The sequence below is a fragment of the Mobula hypostoma genome, chromosome 2 (genome assembly GCF_963921235.1).
Source record: "Mobula hypostoma chromosome 2, sMobHyp1.1, whole genome shotgun sequence".
NCBI lineage: Eukaryota > Metazoa > Chordata > Chondrichthyes > Myliobatiformes > Myliobatidae > Mobula > Mobula hypostoma.
The window spans coordinates 4,140,821-4,160,822 of NC_086098.1; the positions used below are offsets into that span (position 1 = coordinate 4,140,821).

Below are 20,002 nucleotides of genomic sequence, written 5' to 3' on the forward strand. Positions count from 1 at the left end.
TAGTAGAAGGTGGCAGAACCATGAGGTAGGTGATAGGCAGCTGGAGGAGGGGGCAGAGTGAAACTGGGATCCCCTCCCTTTCCCAATCACTCAGCTTCCCATTCACTTTTGCTACTTTATAAGCCCTTTCCTTGGTTTTTATGCAGTCCTTAACTTCTCTTGTCAGCCATGGTAGCCTACCCCCGCCATCGGAGAATTTATTCTTCTGTGGGACATGTCGATCCTGTGCCTTGTAAACTATTCCCAGAAAATTCAGCCAACTCTGTTCTGCCACCACCCCCACCAGTATCTCCCTCCAATCCACCTGGGCCTCTGTACCCCCCTCTGCAATTGGATCCTCGACTTCCCAACCAGAAGACCACAGTCTGTGCGGATTGGTGATAACATATCCTCCTTGCTGACGATCAACACTACTCTTGTCTCTATATACACATGACTGTGTGGCTAGGCATAGCTCAAATACCATTTATAACTTTGCTGATGATACAACCATTGTTGGTAGAATCTCAGGTGGTGACGGGAGGGCGTACAGGAGTGAGATATGCCAACCAGTGTAGTGGTGCCGCAGCAACAACCTGGCACTCAACGTCAGTAAGATGAAAGAGCTGATTGTGGACTTCAGGAAGGGTAAGATGAAGGAACACATACCAATCCTCACAGAGGGATCAGAAATGGAGAGAGTGAGCAGTTTCCCAAGTTCCTGGGTGTCAAGGTCTCTGAGGATCTAACCTGGTCCCGACATATCGGTGCAGTTATAAAGAAGGCAAGAGAGCGGCTATACATTATTAGGAGTTTGAAGAGATTTGTCATGCCAACAAATGCACTCAAAAACTTCTATAGTTGTACCATAGAGAGCATTCTGACAGGCTGCATCACTGTCTGTATGGAGGAGCTACTGCACAGGACCGAAAGAAGCTGCAGAAGGTTGTAAATCTAGTCAGCTCCATCTTGGATACTAGCCTACAAAGTACCCAGGACATCTTTAGAGAGCAGTGTCTCAGAAAGGCAGCGTCCATTATTAAGGACCTCTAGCACCCAGGGCATGCCCTTTTCTCACTGTTACCATCGGGTAGGAGGTACAGAAGCCTGAAGGCACACACTCAGCGATTCAGGAACAGCTTCTTCCCTTCTGCCATCCGATTCCTAAATGGACATTGAAGCTTTGGACACCACCTCACTTTTATTTAATATACAGTATTTCTGTTTTTGCACATTTTTAAATCTATTCAATATACGTTTATTTGTTTATTTATTATGTTTTATCTATTATTTATTTATTTCTCTGTTAGATTACGTATTGCATTGAACTACTGCTGCTAAATTAACAAATTTCACGTTACATGCCGGTGATAATAAACCTGATTCTGATTCTGATCACTACCTCCTAAGGGTTCCTTTACATGAAGCTCCCTAATAAAATTTGGGTTATTAGACAACCCAATCTCATATAGCCTTTCCCTGAGTAGGCTCAAGCACAAGCTGCTTTAAAAAGCCATTTTGTAGGCATTCAACAAATTCCCTCTCCTGCAATCCGACACCAACCTGATTTTCCCAAACCCCTTGCATATTAAAGTAGTCCATTACAATTGTGTCATTACCCTTATTACGTGCCTTTTCCAGCTTCTTTTGCAATCTCAACCCCATGTCTTGGCTACCATTTGGAGGCCTATATATGATTCCCGTTATCGTTTCTTTACCCAGAGCACTCAGCGGAAACACACGTGGGCCATGGAGAGAAATGTCTTACAGGCAGCGGCAGGAACAAACCCTGATTGGTGATCTCTGGCGCTTTAAAGCGATGCGCTACTGAACACAGGATAGAAAATGAACAGTGTTCTTCCCTCAAAAAACTGTGAATGTTTGAAATTCTCTGCTCTGTTGGCCATAGTAATGCAGACATTGTTATTATTTAAGATAAGAAGCAATATATTTTGTGTATAAAGTTAATCAATGCACAAGAGGATATTGCAAGAAGGTGTAGTTGAGATACCAAATAGCCATGATCTTTAATGGATACAGTGGAGGACTGAATGACCAGATTTACACTTCCAATAGGCAGTGGAACTTAGGTGGTGCAGGTTGAGTACCCCTTCTCTGAAGTGTTTCAGATTTCAGAGTTTTGAGGATTTTGGAATATATAATGAGATAGCTTGGGATTGCCATTATTTCCAGTCTGAATTTATGTGCTGCCGTTAAGCACTCTCTGTCTTTCACTTGTTCATCACACATGCAGAAAGTCTCAGGCACCCGAGATTTTTGTATGATTTTAGCCGGTACATAGAAAGATGGAAAACCTATAGCACAATACAGGCCCTTCACCCACAAAGTTGTGCTGAACATGTCCCTACCTTAGAAATTACTAGGCTTACCTATAGCTCTCTATTTTTCTAAGCTCCATGTACCCATCCAAAAGTCTCTTAAAAGACCCCATCGTATCCACCTCCACCACCGTTGCTGGCAGCCCATTCCGCGCACTCACCACTCTCTGCATAAAAAACTTACCTCTGACATCTCCTCTGTACCTGCTCCCCAGCACCTTAAACCTGTGTCCTCTTGTAACAACCATTTCAGCCCTGGGAAAAAGCCTCTAACTATCCACATGATCAATGCCTCTCATCATCTTATACACTTCTATCAGGTCACCTCTCATCCTCCGTCACTCCAAGGAGAAAAGGCTGAGTTCACTCAACCTATTCTCATAAGGTACGCTCCCCAATCCAGGCAGCATCCTTGTAAATCTCTTCTGCACCCTTTCTATAGTTTCCACATCCTTCCTGTAGTGAGGTGACCAGAACTGAGCACAGTACTCCAAGTGGGGTCTGACCAGGGTCCTATATAGCTGCAACATTACCTCTTGGCTCCTAAATTCAAACCCATGATTGATGAAGGCCAATGCACTGTATGCCTTCTTAACCACAGAGTCAACCTGCGCAGCTGCTTTGAGTGTTCTATGGACTCGGACCCCAAGATCCCTCTGATCCTCCACACTGCCAAGAGTCTCAGGGAGGCCTTCAAAATCCAAGAAAAGGCAACTAAGAAAAGCTATAAGAAGGGAAAAGATGAAATATGAGGGCAAACTAGGCAATAACATACAGCAGGATACTGAAAGATTTTCAGTTATATAAAGAATAAAAAGAATGTGAGAGTTGATATTGGACCACTGGAAAGTGATGCTGGTGAGGTAGTAATGGGGAACAAAGAAATGGCAGATGAAGTTAATACATCAAAGTTGCTGGTGAACGCAGCAGGCCAGGCAGCATCTCTAGGAACCCGTACAGTCGACGGTTTGGGCCGAGACCCTTCGTCAGATTTCCACGTGTTTGAGATGAACTTAATAGGTACTTTGCTTCAGTCTTTACTGTGGAATACACTAGCAATGGGCCAGAGGTCCCTGAGTGTCAGGGTGCAGGAGTGAGTGCCATTGCAATTACAAGGGAAAATGTGTTAGGCAAACTGAAAGATCTTATGATGGATAACTCACCTGGACCAGACGGACTACATCTCAGAGTCTAGAAAGAGGATGCTGAAGAGTTAACAAATGTATTGGTCATGATCTTTCAAGAATCACTTGATTCTGACATGGTCCTGGAGGACAGGAAGATTGCAAATGTCACTCCACTCTTTAAGAAGGGAGGAAGACAAAAGAGAGGAAATTATAGGCCAGTTAGCCTAACTGCAGCGGTTGGGAAAGTGTTGGAGTCTATTACTAAGGACGAGGTTTTTGGGGTACTTGGAGACTAATGATAAAATAAGTCAACATGGTTTCTGTAAAGGGAAATTTTGCTTTAAAAATCTGTTAGAATCCTTGGAGGATGTAACACCTAGGGTGGACAGAGAAGAGGCAGTGTATGTCATTTACTTGGACTTTCAGAAGACATTTGATAAGGTGCCTCATGTGAGGCTGCGTAGCAAGATAAAATACTATGGCATTACAGGAAAGATACTGGCATGGCTTGAGGAATAGTTACTAGGCGGGAGGCGGCGAGTGGGAATACAGGGTGCCTTTTCTGGTTGGCTGCCAGACACTAGTGGTGTTCCTCAGGGATCAGTACTGGGACCATTACTTTTCACATTATTTGTCAATGATTTAGATAATGGGATTGATGACTTTGTGACAAAGTTTAGTCATAGTCATACTTCATTAATCCCGGGGGAAATTGGTTTTCGTTACATTTGCTCCATAAATAATAAATAGTAATAGAACCATAAATAGTTAAATAGTAATATGTAAATTGTGCCAGTAAATTATGAAATAAGTCCAGGACCAGCCTATTGGCTCAGGATGTCTGACCCTCCAAGGGAGGAGTTGTAAAGTTTGATGGCCACAGGCAGGAATGACTTCCTATGACGCTCTGTGTTGCATCTCGGTGGAATCTCAGTTTGCAGATGATACAAAGATAGGTGGAGGGGTAGGTAGTGCTGAGGAAGCAATGTGATTGCAACAAGACTTAGACAAATTGGAAGAATGGGCAAAAAAGTGGCAGATGGAATACAGTGCTGGGAAATATATAATAGTGCATTTTGGTAAAAGGAACAAAACTGTAGACTATTATCTAAATGAGGAGAAAATTCAAACAACAGAGGTGCAAAGGGACTTAGGAGTCCTCATGCAAGACACCCAGAAGATTAATTCACAGGTTGAGTCTGTGGTGAAGAAGGTAAATGCAAAGTGGGTTTTTTAATATTTTATTTCAAGGGGAATAAAATATAAAAGTAAGGAGATAATGCTGAGGCTTTATAAGACATTAGTCAGGTGGCACTTGGAGTATTGTCAACAGTTTTGAGCCTCATATCTCAGAAAGAATGTATTATCATTGGAGAGAGTTCAGAGGAGGTTCACGAGGATGATTCCGGGAACGAAGGGGTTAACATATGAGGTGTGTTTGGCAGGTTTAAGCCTGTACTCACTGGAATTTAGAAAATCCTGGGGGGATCTAATTGAAACCTACCAAATGTTGAAAGGACTCAATAAAGTGAAGGTGGAGAGGATGGTTCCTCTGGTGGGGGTATCCAGAACTGGAGGGCACAGCTCAAAACTGAGGGGAGCCCTTTTAGAAAAGAAGTAAGGAGGGTATTTTTTAGCCAGAGAGTGGTGAGTCTGTGGAGTGCTCAGCAACATTCTGTGGTGGAGGCCATCTCTGTGGGTATACTCAACGGGGAAGTTGATAGATTCCTGATTGGTCGGGGTATCAAGGGACATAGTGAGAGGGCAGGTGTATGGGGTTGAATGGGATGTGGGTTCAGCCATGATGAAATGGTGAACGGGCTCGATGGGCTGAATGGACTAATTCTGCTACCATGTCTATGGTCTGATGGACTTAGAGGTGATTGGCCCCAGGTTCGAATCCAGCCAGCTCCTCGCACCCTTTCCATCCCTGCTGGGTTGTGCGTCCAGCGAGCAACTCAGCCTCAGTAAGAAAACAGACAGATGCTAAGAAATGGCAAGGCTGTCACCAATTTGCTACAAGGTGTGGAAAGAAACAACATTACTCCTGCTGCACTTTTAAAAAGCAACTCGTGCAAGCAGCTACAATGGAACCAACAAATATTCCCGTTTTAGACTGCTACAGCTCAAGTCATGGCCAATATAGTAAGCAATATCATTTTAAGGAGTTTAAAAAAAATTATTGCTACTCAAAGTCGATAAATTTCAGACAGCAGTCTCCAGTCGCAAGTGTGGTTCCCCTTTAAGATAATGGAAGCGAGAACACTGTGCTGGATTAAAAGAATGTTTAAGGAGAAAACTGTTTTGACTTTCACTACCAATTATTCTGTTGGCAAACATACAGTCTGTGGAAAATAAAATCAATGACCTCACAGCACGATTGCTGTAACAGAGGGAGATCAGGGTCTGTTGTGTTTTTTGTTTCATGCAGACTTGGCTATCCCCCGCCATTCCAGACACAATGATACAACTCACTAGATTCATGATTCACTGCCAAGATAGGATTGCTGAATCTTTCAAAGGCAGAGGAACTGGAGTATGCTTTATGATTAACTCCTGGTGGTGCACAAGCATGGCAGTTATGTCCCCGTGCTGCTCACCCAGCCTGGAACATCTAGCAATCAGGTGTCGTCCATTTTATCTGCTGTGACGGTTTTCAGCCATTGCTTTGGTAGTGTAGTACATTCCATCATAGGCCCAGGTCAAACAAGCTCCAGACAAATCGAGCAACATAATCATCAGGCATGAAACAGCACACTCAGATGCCTTCCCGTCATCTTGGGGGATTTTAACCAGGCCAACTTGAAAAAGTCTCGAAATAGTTATTAACAACAAATGACCTGTAGTCCCAGAGGAACCATCATACTGCACCACTGTTACATCACCATCAAGAGTGCTTACCGTGCTATCCCACGCCCTCACTTCGGGAAGTCTGGTCACCTGACTGTACTTCTACTCCCTGAGTACAGGCAGAGACTGAAGACTGCAGCACCAGCAGTGAGGACCAAGGAAGTGTGGACAAGGGAAGCACAGGAGCGCCTACAGGACTGCTTTGAATTGGTGGTCTCGACAGTATTCAGGGATTCATATTCGAAGCTGGATGAGTACACTGCAGTTGTTACTGACTTCATTAAAACCTTTGTGGATGAGTGTGTGCCCATGAGAACACACCCGAATCAAAGTCATGGATGAACCAGGAGATTCGTAGACTGCTGTGGGCTAGACCTGTGACATTCAAGACTGGTGATCCAGGACTATACAAGAAGGCCAGGTAAGATTTATGGAGAGCTACCTCAAGAGTAAAAGAACAATTCTGATTGAGATTAGAGGCAGAATTGGATGCACATCAACTCTGGCAAGGTTTGCAGGATATTACTTCCTACAAAGTGAAACCTGACATCATGAGTGGAATTGATGCTTCACTCCCAGATGAGATCAACGCCTTTTATGTTCGCTTTCAAAGGGAGAATGTAACTACAGCTATGAGAATCCCTGCAGCAGATGGTGACACTGTGATCTCTGTCTCAGAGGCTGACATCAGAACATCTCTCAAGAGGGTGAATCCTTGCCAGGCGACAGGTCCTGATGGAGTATCTGGTAGGGCCCTGAAAACCTGTGCCAACAAACTGGCATGTGTGTTCAAAGACATTTTCAGTCTCTCATTGCTACAGTCAGATGTTCCCACTATTATTAAGTATAAGGTTTTGAGGTACTTGGAGACTAACGATAAAATGTCAAAGTCAGCATGGTTTCTGGAAAGGGAAATGTTGCTTAAACATCTGTTAGAGTTCTTCAGGGAAGTAACAAGCAGGGTGGACAAAGGAGAGGCAGTGGATGTCATTTACTTGGATTTTCAGAAGGCACTTGCTAAGGTGCCATACATGAGGCTGCTTAACAAGACAAAATCTATGGTGTTACAGGAAAGATGCTGGCATGGAGAGAAGAACAGCTGACTGAGAGGAGGCAGTGAGTGGGAATAAAGGCAGTCTTTTCAGGTTGGCTGCCAGTGACTAGTGGTGTTCTTCAGGGGCCAGTATTGGGACCGCTGCTTTTCGCAGTTTGTCTGTGATTTTGATAATGGAATTGATGAATTTGTGACAAAGTTTGGGGATGATACGAAGATATGTGCAGGGGTAGGTAGTGCTGAGGAAGCAATGCGATTGCAGTAGGACTTAGACAAATTGGAAGTATGGGCAAAAAAGTGGCAGATGAAATACAGTGCTGCGAAATGTATGATAATATGTTTTGGTAAAAGGAACAATAGTGCAGACTATTATCTAAATGGGGAGAAGGTTCAAACATCAGAGGTTCGTTGGAGATTATGGGTCCTCATGCAAGACTCCCAGAAGGTTAATTTACAGGTTGAGTCTGTCGTAAAGAAGGCAAATAAAATGTTGGCAACGCACATCGAAGTTGCTGGTGAATGCAACAGGCCAGGCAGCATCTCTAGGAAGAGGTACGGTCGACGTTTCAGGCCGAGACCCTTCGTCAGGACTAACTGAAGGAAGAGTTAGTAAGAGATTTGTAAGTGGGAGGGGGAGGGGGAGATCCAAAATGATAGGAGAAGACAGGAGGGGGAGGGATGGAGCCAAGAGCTGGACAGGTGATTGGCAAAGGGGATATGAGAGGATCATGGGACAGGAGGCCCAGGGAGAAAGACAAGGGGGAGGGGGAAACCCAGAGGATGGACAAGGGGTATAGTCAGAGGGACAGAGGGAGAAAAAGGAGAGTGAGAGAAAGAATGTGTGTATAAAAATACATAACAGATGGGGTACGAGGGGGAGGTGGGGCATTAGCAGAAGTTAGAGAAGTCAGTGCTCATGCCATCAGGTTGGAGGCTACCCACACAGAATATAAGCTGTTGTTCCTCCAACCTGAGTGTGGCTTCATCTTCACAGTCGAGGAGGCCATGGATAGACATGTCAGAATGGGAATGGGATGTGGAATTAAAATGTGTGGCCACTGGGAGATCCTGCTTTCTCTGGTGGACAGAGCGTAGGTGTTCAGCAAAGTGGTCTCCCAGTCTGCGTCGAGTCTCGCCAATATATAGAAGGGCACATCGGGAGCACCGGACGCAGTATATCACCCCAGCCGACTCACAGGTGAAGTGTTGCCTCACCTCTAAGGACTGTCTGGGGCCCTGAATGGTGGTAAGGGAGGAAGTGTAAGGGCATGTGTAGCACTTGCTCCGCTTACAAGGATAAGTGCCAGGAGGGAGATCAGTGGGGAGGGATGGGGGGGCGACGAATAGATGAGGAAGTCACGTAGGGAGCGATCCCTGCGGAAAGCGGGGGGGCGGGGAGGGAAAGATGTGCTTAGTGGTGGGATCCCGTTGGAGGTGGTGGAAGTTACGGAGAATATGTTGGACCCAGAGGCTGGTGGGGTGGCAGGTGAGGACCAGGGGAACCCTATTCCTAGTGGGGTGGCGGGAGGATGGAGTGAGAGCAGATGTGCGTGAAATGGGGGAGATGCGTTTGAGAGCAGAGTTGATGATGGAGGAAGGGAAGCCTCTCTCTTTAAAAAAGGAGGACATCTCCCTCGTCCTGGAATGAAAAGCCTCATCCTGAGAGCAGATGCGGCAGAGACGGAGGAATTGCGAGAAGCGATGGCATTTTTGCAAGAGACAGGGTGAGAAGAGGAATAGTCCAGATAGCTGTGAGAGTCAGTAGGCTTATAGTAGACATCAGTGGATAAGCTGTCTCCAGAGATAGAGACAGAAAGATCTAGAAAGGGGAGGAAGGTGTCGGAAAAATAAAATGTTAGCATTGATTTTAAGGGGGGTAGAATATAAAAGCAAGACAATAATGCTGAGCCTTTATAAGACACTAGTCAGACTGCACTTGGAGTATTGTCAACAGATTTGGGCCCATATCTCAGAAAGGATGTGTTGTCATTGGAGAAGGTCCAGAGGAGGTTCATGAAGATGATTCTGGGAATGAAGGGGTTAACATATGAGGAACGTTTGGCAGCTTTGGGCCTGTAGTCACTGGAGTTTAGAAGAATGCTGAGGGATCTCATTGAAACCTACCGGATGTTGAAAGGACTCAATAGAATGGATGTGGTGATGATGTTTCCTTTGGTGGGGGTGTCTAGAACTAGAGGGCACAGCATCAAAATTGAGGAAAGACCCTTTAGAACAGAGGTAAGCTGGAATTTTTTTAGGCAGAGTGTGGTGAATCTGTGGAATGCTCTGTCACAGACTGTGGTGGAGGCCAAGCCCATGCATATAGTTAAGGCGGAATTTAATTGTTTCCTGATCGGTCAGGGTATCAAAGGATAAGGTAAGAAGGCAAGTATGTGGGGTCGAGTGGGATCCAGGATCAGCCACGATGGAAAGCTGGAGCAGAGTCTATGAACTGAATGGCCTAATTCTGCTCCTTTGTCTTATGGTCTTATGCTTCAACTATACCAGTGCCAAGCAAAGCAGGGTGAGCCACCTTAAGAGGGGAAGGAGGGGAAGTGCACAGCCAGAGTCTGTGTTATATACATCTGTGGCTGTTCCCTTTAACAATATGTACATAACTTTATATACTATTGAGGGGGGTTGACCAAATGGGGGGGAGCCACAGTTACAGGGTCTCTGGCACTAAGTGCAGTGCTGTGACTCAGAAGAACAGGGCTGGAGTGTTGACAGGAGATTCCTTAGTCAGAGGAACAGAGGTGAGGTTCTGTGGGCACATTAGAAACACCTGGATGGTTAATTGCCTCCCTGGTCTCAGGATCAGGGAGGTCCTGGATCAAGTCCATGGCACTCTCAAGGGTGAGATTGAGAAGCCAGAAATCTTGATACATATTGGTACCAATGACATATGCAGACAAGGTGAGAAGACCCTGAAGAGAGATTTTATGGAGCAAGGTAGAAAGCTTGTAGTAATCGCTGGATTGCTGTCTGTGCCACGTGCCAGTCAGGGTAGAAATAGGATGATTTGGCAAGTGAATGCGTGGCTGAGAAACTGGTGCAGGGGGCAGGAGTTCAGATTTATGGATCATTGGTATCTCTTCTGGGAAGTTATGACCTGTACAAAAGGGACATGTTACATCTGAACCCAAGGGTGTCCAATATCCTTGCTGGCAGGTTGGATAGAGTTTTTCGGGTGGATTTAATCTAATTTGGCAGGTGGCTGGGAACCAGGGTGATAGTGCTGAAGTTGTGGTAGATGTTTTACAAACAGAAACACTATGTAGTGAGACTCCTAGCAAGGAGCGTCTGATTATCGGGCAAAATTGCAGACAACAGGATGAGTTGTAATGTAAAAGGCAGACAAAATTGAAATGGGTGAATACAGGACTGAAGGTGTTATATTTGAATGTGCGCAGTATACTGAATAAGGTAGATGAACTTGTAGCACAGTTACAGATTGGCATGTATGATGTTGTACACACCACTGAATCATGGCTGGAAGAAGATTATAGCTGGGAGCTTAATGTTCAAGGCCACACATTGTGACTGGCAGGAAAGCAGAGGGAGTGGTGTTGCTGTTGGTAAAAGATAAAATAAAATCATTAGAAAGAGATGACATAGGGTCAGATCATTGTGGATAGAGCTAAGGAACTGCAAGGGTAAAAAGACCCTGATGGGAATTATATACAGACCTCCAAACAGTAGTAAGGATGTGGTCTACAACTTACAACAGGAGACAGAAGATGCATGCCAAAAGGAAATTCTTAACATAGTCATGGGGGATTTCAATATACAGGTAGATTGGGAAAATCAGGTTTGTGCTAGATTCCAAGCGACAGAGTTTCTAAAATGCCTAGATGACTTTTTAGTGCAGCTTGTGGTTGAGCCCACTAGGGGATCAGCTTTTAGAGATCGGGTGTTGTGCAATGAACCAGAATTGATAAGACAGCTTAAGGTAAAAGAACCATCTGGGATAAGTGATCAGAATATGATCACATTTACCCTAAAATTTGAGAAGAAGCTAAAGTCAGATGTATCAGTATTGCAGTGGAGTAAAAGGAATTACATAGACATGCATTGATTGGAAAAGAACACTGGCAGAGCAGCAATGGCTGGAATTTCTGGAAGCAATTCAGAAGGTAGAGGGTATATACATCTTGAAGAGGAAGAAGTATTCCAAAGGAAAGATGACACAACCATGGCTAACAAGAGAAGTCAAAGCCAACATAAAGGCCAAAGAGAAGTGTATAACAGAGCAAAAATTAGTGGAAAGTTAGAGGATTGGGAAGCTTTCAAATACCAACAGAAGGCAATGAAAAATGTCATTAAGAAGGTAAAGATGGAATATGAAATTAAGATAGCCAATAATATCATGAAGACACCAGAAGCTTCTTCAGATACATAAAATGTGAAAGAGAGGCGACAGAGAATATTGTACCTCTGGAGAGGCAGTATTGGGGTACATTGAAATGGCCGACGAACTGAATAAGTATCTTACATTGTGGAAGACACTAGCAGTATGGTGGAAGCTCCAAGTGTCAAGAGTCATGAAGTGTGTGAAGTTACTATAACTAAAGAGAAGGTACTTGGGAAACTGAAAAGTCTGAAGGTAGATAAATCACTTGGACCAGATGGTATACACCCCAGGTTCAGAAAGAGGTGGCTGAAGAGATTGTGGAAGCACTAGTAATGATCTTTCAAGAATCACTAGATTCTGGAATGGTTCCAGAAAACTGGAAAATTGCAAATGTCACTCCACTCTTCAAGAAGGGAGAAAGGCAGAAGAATGGAAACTATAGGCCATTAGCCTGACCTCAGTGGTTGGGAAAATGTTGGAGTCAATTGTTAAGGATGTGGTTTCCGGGGTTCTTGGAGTCACATGATAAAATAGGCTGTAATCAGCATGGTTTCCTCGAAGGAAAAACTTGTCTGACAAATCTTTTGCAAATCTTTCAAGAAATAACAAGCAGAGTAGACAAAGAAGAATTGGTTGATATTGTGTACTTGGATTTTCAGAAGGCCTTTGACAGATGCCACACATGGAGGCTGTTTAACAAGCTACAAGCCCTTGGAATTACAGGAAAGATTCTAGTATTGATAAAGCAGCGGCTGATTGGCAGGGGGCAAAGAGTGGGAATAAAGGGAGCCTTTTCTGGCTGGCTGCCAGTAACTAGTGGTGTTCCACAGGGGTCTGTGTTGGTGTGTTGGGACTGATTCTTTTTACATTTTATGTCAAAGATTTGGACGATGGAATTGATGGCTTTGTTGCAAAGTTTGCAAATGTTACAAAGGTTGGTGGAGGGACAAGTAGACCTGGGGAAGTAGAGAGACTTAGGCAGATTAGGAGAATGGGCAAAGAATTGGCAGATGGAATACAGTGTTGGGGAGTGTGTGCTCATGCAGTTTGGTCGAAGAAATGAAGGGGTTGACTATTTTCTGAATGTAGAGAAAATACAAAAATCTGAGGTGCAAAGGGACTTGGAAGTCCTTGTGCAGGATTACTTAAAGGTTAATTTGCAGGTTGAGTCTGTGGTAAGGAAGGCAAAGGAAGGCAAGTTAGCATTCATTTCGAGAGGACTAGCATATAAAAGCAAGGATGTGATGCTGAGGCTTTATAAGGCCCTGGTGAGGCCTCACTTAGAGCACTGTGAAAAATTTTCAGCCCCTTATCTTAGAAAAAGTGTGCTGAAACTGGAGCAAATTTAAAGAAGGTTCACAAATTTACGCGGAATAAAGTCAAGATGGCGCTAATCAGTGACTCCTTTGCTTGCCTCTTCAGAAACAGCTCTATTTCTATCTTTGATATCTCTTTTTTTCCTTTTCAAGGTTCTTTTGAAGACCCTGACCTGGAGTTACACTCTGACCTCGCTCTTTGCAGGAATGAGACCCACTCACTGGGCCTCACGACCAGCTGCTTTTGGATATCCCAAGGACGCAGCCTGGAAGACTAGCACACCTTCAAGGTGCTGGATTTCTGTGGCTCTGGATACACAGGCCGATTCAAGGCCAGTGCCCCTGACTGAGGCATCGCGGGAGAACACAGAACAATGGGAGCAGTGGTTTGGCTGCTGGCTGTGTGTCTGGAGACCTGAGCCTTTCTGGGTGCAGAGCTCAGAAAAAGCAGCACAATAGACTTTTAACATCATAAATCAGCGAGTTGCTTCTTATGTCTCCCCTCTCACCGTGAAACATGGACACCTCTTTTTCCCTTATTAGGGAGAGAGAGAGCCTGTGGTAAATCAAATACCGGGTGAATGAGTAAACGTTGGAGTACTACAAGTCTGTGTCTTTATTGATGCTTACTGTACACTTGAGTGCTCGGTGGAGGGTGCCGATGCTTTTTTTGCTGGTGGGGAGGGGTTGTTGCCTTGCTACTGCTTGTGCGTGGGAGGGGGGAGCTGGGAGGGGAGCTTTGGGGTTCTAGTATTTAACTGTCATTCATTCTTTGGAGCACTCCTCTGTTTTTGTGGATGTATCCGAAGAAAAATAATTTCAGGATGTATATTGTATACATTTCTCTGACATTAAGTGTACCTATTGAACATATTGAAAATGATTCCAGGATTGTATGGCTTGTCATTTGAAGGCTAAGGGTCTGTATTCACTAGAATTCAGAAGAATGAGGGGTGACCTCATTGAAACCTATTGAATGGTAAAGCCCTTGACAGAGTGGATGTTGAATGGATGTTTCTTATGGTGGGAGAGTCTAAGACCAGAGAACACATCCTCAAAATAGAGATGTATCCTTTTAGAATGGAACCGAGGAGGAATTTCTTTAGCCTAAGAGCAGTGAATCTGTGAAATTCATTGCCACAGCCAACTGTGGAGGCCAAGGCTTTATGTATATTTAAGGCAGAGGTTGATAGATTCTTGACCGGTCAGGGTATGAAGGGATACAGCAGGAAGGCAGGAGACTGGGGCTGAGAGGAAAATGGAACAGATATGTTGAAATGGTGGAGCAGACTCAATTGACCAAATGGCTTAATTCTACTCCTATATCTTATGGTCCTATGGTCTCATGGTCTTAACGACTATTGTCCACTAGCACTCTCATCTACGGTGATGATGTGCTTTGAGAGTTTGGTTATGGGTAGAATAACTTCAGTCTCAGTAAGGAACTAGATCCACGGCAATTTGCCTTTCACTACAATATATACAGTACTGTACATGCAATCTCATTGGTTCTTCACATAGCCTTGGATCACCTGGACAATACTAATATTTATGTCAAGCTGCTGTTTATTGACTGCAGCTCAGAGTTTAACACAATTATTCCCACAGTTCTGATCATAAAGTTCCAAAACCTGGACCTCTGTGCCTCTTCTGCAACTGGATCTCCAGCTTCCTCACCAGAAGACCCCAATCCGTACAGATTGGTAATAACATCTCTCCACCTCTCTGACAATCAACACTGGTGCACCTGAAGGATGTGCGCTTAGCCCACTGCTCTACTCTTGCTACGCCCATGACTGGGCGTCCATGTCATCTATTAATTTGCTGACAACACAACTATTGCTGGCAGAATTTCAGACAGTGACGTGAAGGCATGCAGGAGCGAGATAGATCAGCTGGTCGATTAGTGTCGCAACAACAATCTTGCACTGAACAGCAGTAGGACCAAAGAACTGACTGCAGACTGCAGAAAGGGCAAGACTCGAGAATACACACCAGTCCTCGCTGAGGGATCCGAAGTGGAAAGAGTGAGCAATTTCAAGTTCCTGGGTGTTAACATCCAACATATCGATATAGTTACAAAGAGGGGAATGACACCGGCTATATTTCATTGGGAGTTTCAGAAGGTTTGGTATGTCGCCAGAGACAGTTACAAGTTTCTACAGATGTGCTACGGACAGCATTCTAACTGGCTTCACCACTGTCTGGTCTTGTGGCGGGGTGGGGGGGGGAGTGCGGGTGGTCACTGCACAGGATTGAAATGAGGTGCAGAAACTTGTAAACTCACTCAACTCCATCATGGGCATTAGTCTCCCCAGCAACCAGGACATCTTCAAGGAGTGATGCCTCAAAAATGTGGACATCTGTCATTAAGGATCCCCATCACCCAGTACATGTACCGTTCTCATTGCTACCATCAGGGAGGAGGTACAGGAACATAAAGACACACACGCTCAGTGATTTAGAAACAGCTTCTTCCTCTCTGCCATCAAATTCCTGAATGGACATTGAACCCACGAACACTACCTCACTACTTTTTTTTCTCTTTTTGTGCTACTTATTTAACATTTTTAATATATAGATATACTTCTTACTGTAATTTACAGTTTTATGTATTGTAATATACTGCTGCTGCAAAACAACAAATTTCATGAACTGTGCCAGTGATATTAAACCTGATTCTGACTCATTGTATTTGCACAATTTGTTATCTTTTGCGCATTAGTTAATGCCTAAGTTTGAGCGGTCTTTCAATGATTATATTATAGTCATAATTCTATTGTTGATTTACTGAGTATGCCCAAAAGAAAATGAATTAGGGTTATACATGGTGGCATACATGTACTTTGAACTTTAAAGGTACTGAAATTGAGATGAATATTTATTTAACAAAAAAAGTGGTGTTGAAGTAGAAACCCTCATCGCATTTAAAAAATAGCTGAATGTGTCCTTGAAGGGCCATGCCCTGGAGGCCTAGGGCACACTCACTGGAGACTGGAGAATGGAATAAGGGTCCATTCTATTCCTGTCAGGGAGGAGGCTACATAGCATCCACACCAGGACCAGCAGACTGAAAAACAGTTACTTTCCCCAAGCAGAAAAGTTGATCAATACCTCCACCCACTAACCCACTCCTCCACACCCCCAAACACCAGTACTTTACCATTTCCTGTCAGAGTCACCTTATGTACAGACACTCCTGTGCCTAATGTCATTTTATGGACATGCAATCTATCTGTGCATAAAAGCTATCTTTTACATTTATGTTTATTGTGTTTTTTTATTATTTTGCATTCCTTATCATATTATGTTTTGCTTTCTGCTGCATCAGACATGGACTACCAACTATTTCATTCATATTTACACTTGTGTACTGGAAATGACAAAAAATCTTGAAATAATTCAGTTCTTAAATTAGTTTTACTCATTCTTTTTACATTCCAATTGATGCTTTTATAATCACTTTTATACAGTATCTCCCATCCCTTAAATCTCTTCCTGTTTTCCCTCACTGTCTATTTACTGTGGTTCTTTCCCCAGTTCCAAAACCATTCCAGTCCTTGGGCTTTATACCCTTAATCTCACACCAGTTTCAATATCTCTGATTAGCCACACTTCATCTCATTAACTTTCCTCAGAGTTATGAATTATTTCTTTAAATGTTCGTCATTTCTTGTATTCTATTATATCTTTGAATCATCAACTCAAGAGATTCTGCAGATGCTGGAGATCCAAAGCAACACACACACAATGATGGAGGAACTCAGGAGATCAGGCGGCATCAATGGAAATGAACAAACAATCGAAGTTTTGGGCTGAGGCCCTTCATGAGAACTGGTAAGGAAAGGGAAGAAGCTCTTTTAATCTAGTTTCCCAATCTATCTTACCCAACTCACCCTTCATATTTATTGAGCTTACTTTGTCCAAGTTTAACATACAAGTTTAGGACTGAATTAAATCATAAAGCATCCCCTTTCCCATCATTCATTGTGTGCTGTGTCTTATCATGAGGACGTTCCATGACCATGATTGTTCCGGGGGGTGGGGTAGCTAAACAGGTACTACATCTTGCCCAAGGGTGACCTGCAGGCTAGTGGAGGGAAGGAGCACTTTACACTTCCTTTGGTCGAGACAGATCTGCATCCCATCATCCCTATCCCACAAAGCCATTAAGTAACATTGTACAACTGCACAACACTAAATCTCTACAATAGCGTTTGCATACAAATGATGTTGTTCATCAATATGGGGGAGCATAATTTAAAGATGATTGGAGGAAAGTAGAGAGGGGATGTCGGAGGTAAGTTTTTGTACACTGAGTGGTGGGTGCACAGGAGATTTATCAGGATGCTACATGGATTAGAGAAGATGTCTCATGAGAAAAGGTTGAGCAAGCCAGGGCTTTTCTCTTTGGAGCGAAGGAGGACGATAGGTGACTTGACAGAGGTGTACAATTTGGTAAGCAGCATAGATAGAGTGGATGGCCAGAGACGTTTGCCCAGGGGTAAATGGATAATACAAGGGGCACAATTGTAAGGTGATTGGAGGAAAGTATGGGGGGGGGGGTTCAGAGGTAGGATTTTGCACGGGGTCATGGCAGAGGCAAATACATTAAGGATATACATTATTTTCCATTAGAAAATAGGAACTTAGAAAAGTTCCTATTCCAAGAAACTCCTAGATAGGCACACGTATGAAAGAAAAATGCAGGGTTATGTAGGAGAGAATGATCTTCGAGTTGATTAAAAAGTTGGCACAACATCGCTGCTCTCCATTCAGACAATGCCTTGGTGAATCTCCTCTGCACTGTCTCTATTGCTAACACATTCTTCCTGTAGTGTGCTAATCAGAACTGTACCCAGTAACTCCAAATGCAGTCTAACCAATGTTTTGTACCACTGCAACACATTTAGAAGAATGTGGGGGATCTCATTGAAACTTACTGAATGTTGAAAGGACTAGATAGGGTAGATGTGGAGAGGGTGTTTCCTATGGAGGGTGCATCCAGAACTAGAGGGCACAGCCTCAAAATTGAGAGCTGACCCTTCAGAACAGAGGTAAGGAGGAAATTTTTTAGGCAGAGAGTAGTGTATGCCACAGACTGCAGTGGAGGCCAAGTCCATGGGTATATTTAAGGCGGAAGTTGATCATTTCCTGATTGGTCAGGGCATCAAAGGATATGGCGAGAAGGCAGGTGTATGGGGTTGAGTGAGATCCGGGTTTGGGCATGAAGTAATGGTGGAGCAGACTCGATGGGCTGAATAGCCTAATTCTGCTCCCTTGTCTTATGGTCTTTTAGTCTAACATGAAATCACAACTCTTATACTCAAAACCTCAGTCTACGAAGGCAAGTATACCAAATGGATTCTTTATAGCAGCATGAACTTAGCAATAATAAGTTATTTACAGCTTTTTTTATACAGATGATGTAGTTCAACGTGATTTACAATGGGGTGAAGTGCAAACAAGAAAACGAAAATAAAAATAAAAATAAACATGAAAATAAAAGACAAGATGATGCTAGCTAAAAGCAAGGTTAAGTAAATAGGTTATGAGCTGCCAGTTAAAAATGTGGACAAAGTGTGAATCTCTTATAGTTTTAGGTATTGAGTTCCACAGTTCAGGAACATCGTTCGAAAAAGCCGACCTGACAATGGTCTTTATCTTCACCTAAAAAGGGTGCAGAGGAGATTTACCAGAATGTTGACTGGATTTGACCTGTATGAACAGTTTGCAAGATGACCTTCTCACTGTATATCTGACAACAATAATCCAATTCTTGAGATTCCAGATGAGAAGGGGGCATGGGGCAGTACAGTAATGTAGTGGTTAGAAACATAGAAAACCTACAGCACAATACAGGCCCTTCGGCCCACAAAGCTGTGCCGAACATGTACTTACTTTAGAAATTACCTAGGGTTACCCATAGCCCTCTATTTTTCTAAGCTTCATGTACCTATCCGGGAGTTTCTTAAAAGACCCCATTGTTTCCACGTCCACCACCTTTGCTGGCAGCCCATTCCATGCACTCACCACTCTCTGTGTAAAAAAACTTAGCCCTGACATCTCCTCTATACCTACTTCCAAGCACCTTAAAACTGTGCCCTCTCGTGCTAGCCACTTCAGCCCTGGGAAAAAGCCTCTGACTATCCACACGATCAATGGCTTTCATCATCTTATACACCTCTATCAGGTCACCTCTCATCCTCCGTCGCTCCAAGGAAAAAAGGCTGAGTTCACTCAACCATAAGACATGCTCCCCAATCCAGACAGCATCCTTGTAAATCTCCTCTGCACCCTTTCTATGCTTTCCACATCCTTCCTGTAGTGAGGAGACCAGAACTGAGCACAGTACTCCAAGTGGGGTCTGACCAGGGTCCTATATAGCTGTAACAGTACCTCTTGGCTCTTAAACTCCATCCCATGATTGATGAAGGACAATGCACTGTACGCCTTTTTAACCACAGAGTCAACCTGCGTAGCAGCTTTCAGTATTCTATGGATTTGGACCCAAAGATCCCTCTGATCCTCCACACTGCCAAGAGTCTTACCATTAATACGATATTCTGCCATCATATTTGACCTACCAAAATGAACCACTTCACACTTATCTGGGTTGAACTCCATCTGCCACTTCTCAGCCCAGTTTTGCATCCTATCAATGTCCCGCTGTAACCTCTGACAGCCCTCCACACTATCCACAACACCCCCAACCTTTGAGTCATCAGCAAATTTACTAACCCATCCCTCCACTTCCTCATCCAGGTCATTTATAAAAATCACGAGGAGTAGGGGTCTCAGAACAGATCCCTGAGGCACATCACTGGTTACCAACCTCCATGCAGAATATGAGCCTTTGTACACCATGGTTCCTGTACCCTACCATCCTTTCCCTGTCTCATTGGAACGTTGCTACGCAGAACCCCAAGCAAATATCCCCTGAACATTTGCCACATTTCTGCTGTACATTCCCCTGAGAACAT

At 43.8% G+C, this 20,002-nt stretch overlaps 1 protein-coding gene across 1 annotated transcript in view; it reads right to left on the minus strand.

Moving 5' to 3' along the window:
- Nucleotides 1-20,002, minus strand: part of klhl32 (kelch-like family member 32) — a 276,783-nt gene that overhangs the window by 59,535 nt on the left and 197,246 nt on the right. The window lies entirely within an intron of this gene.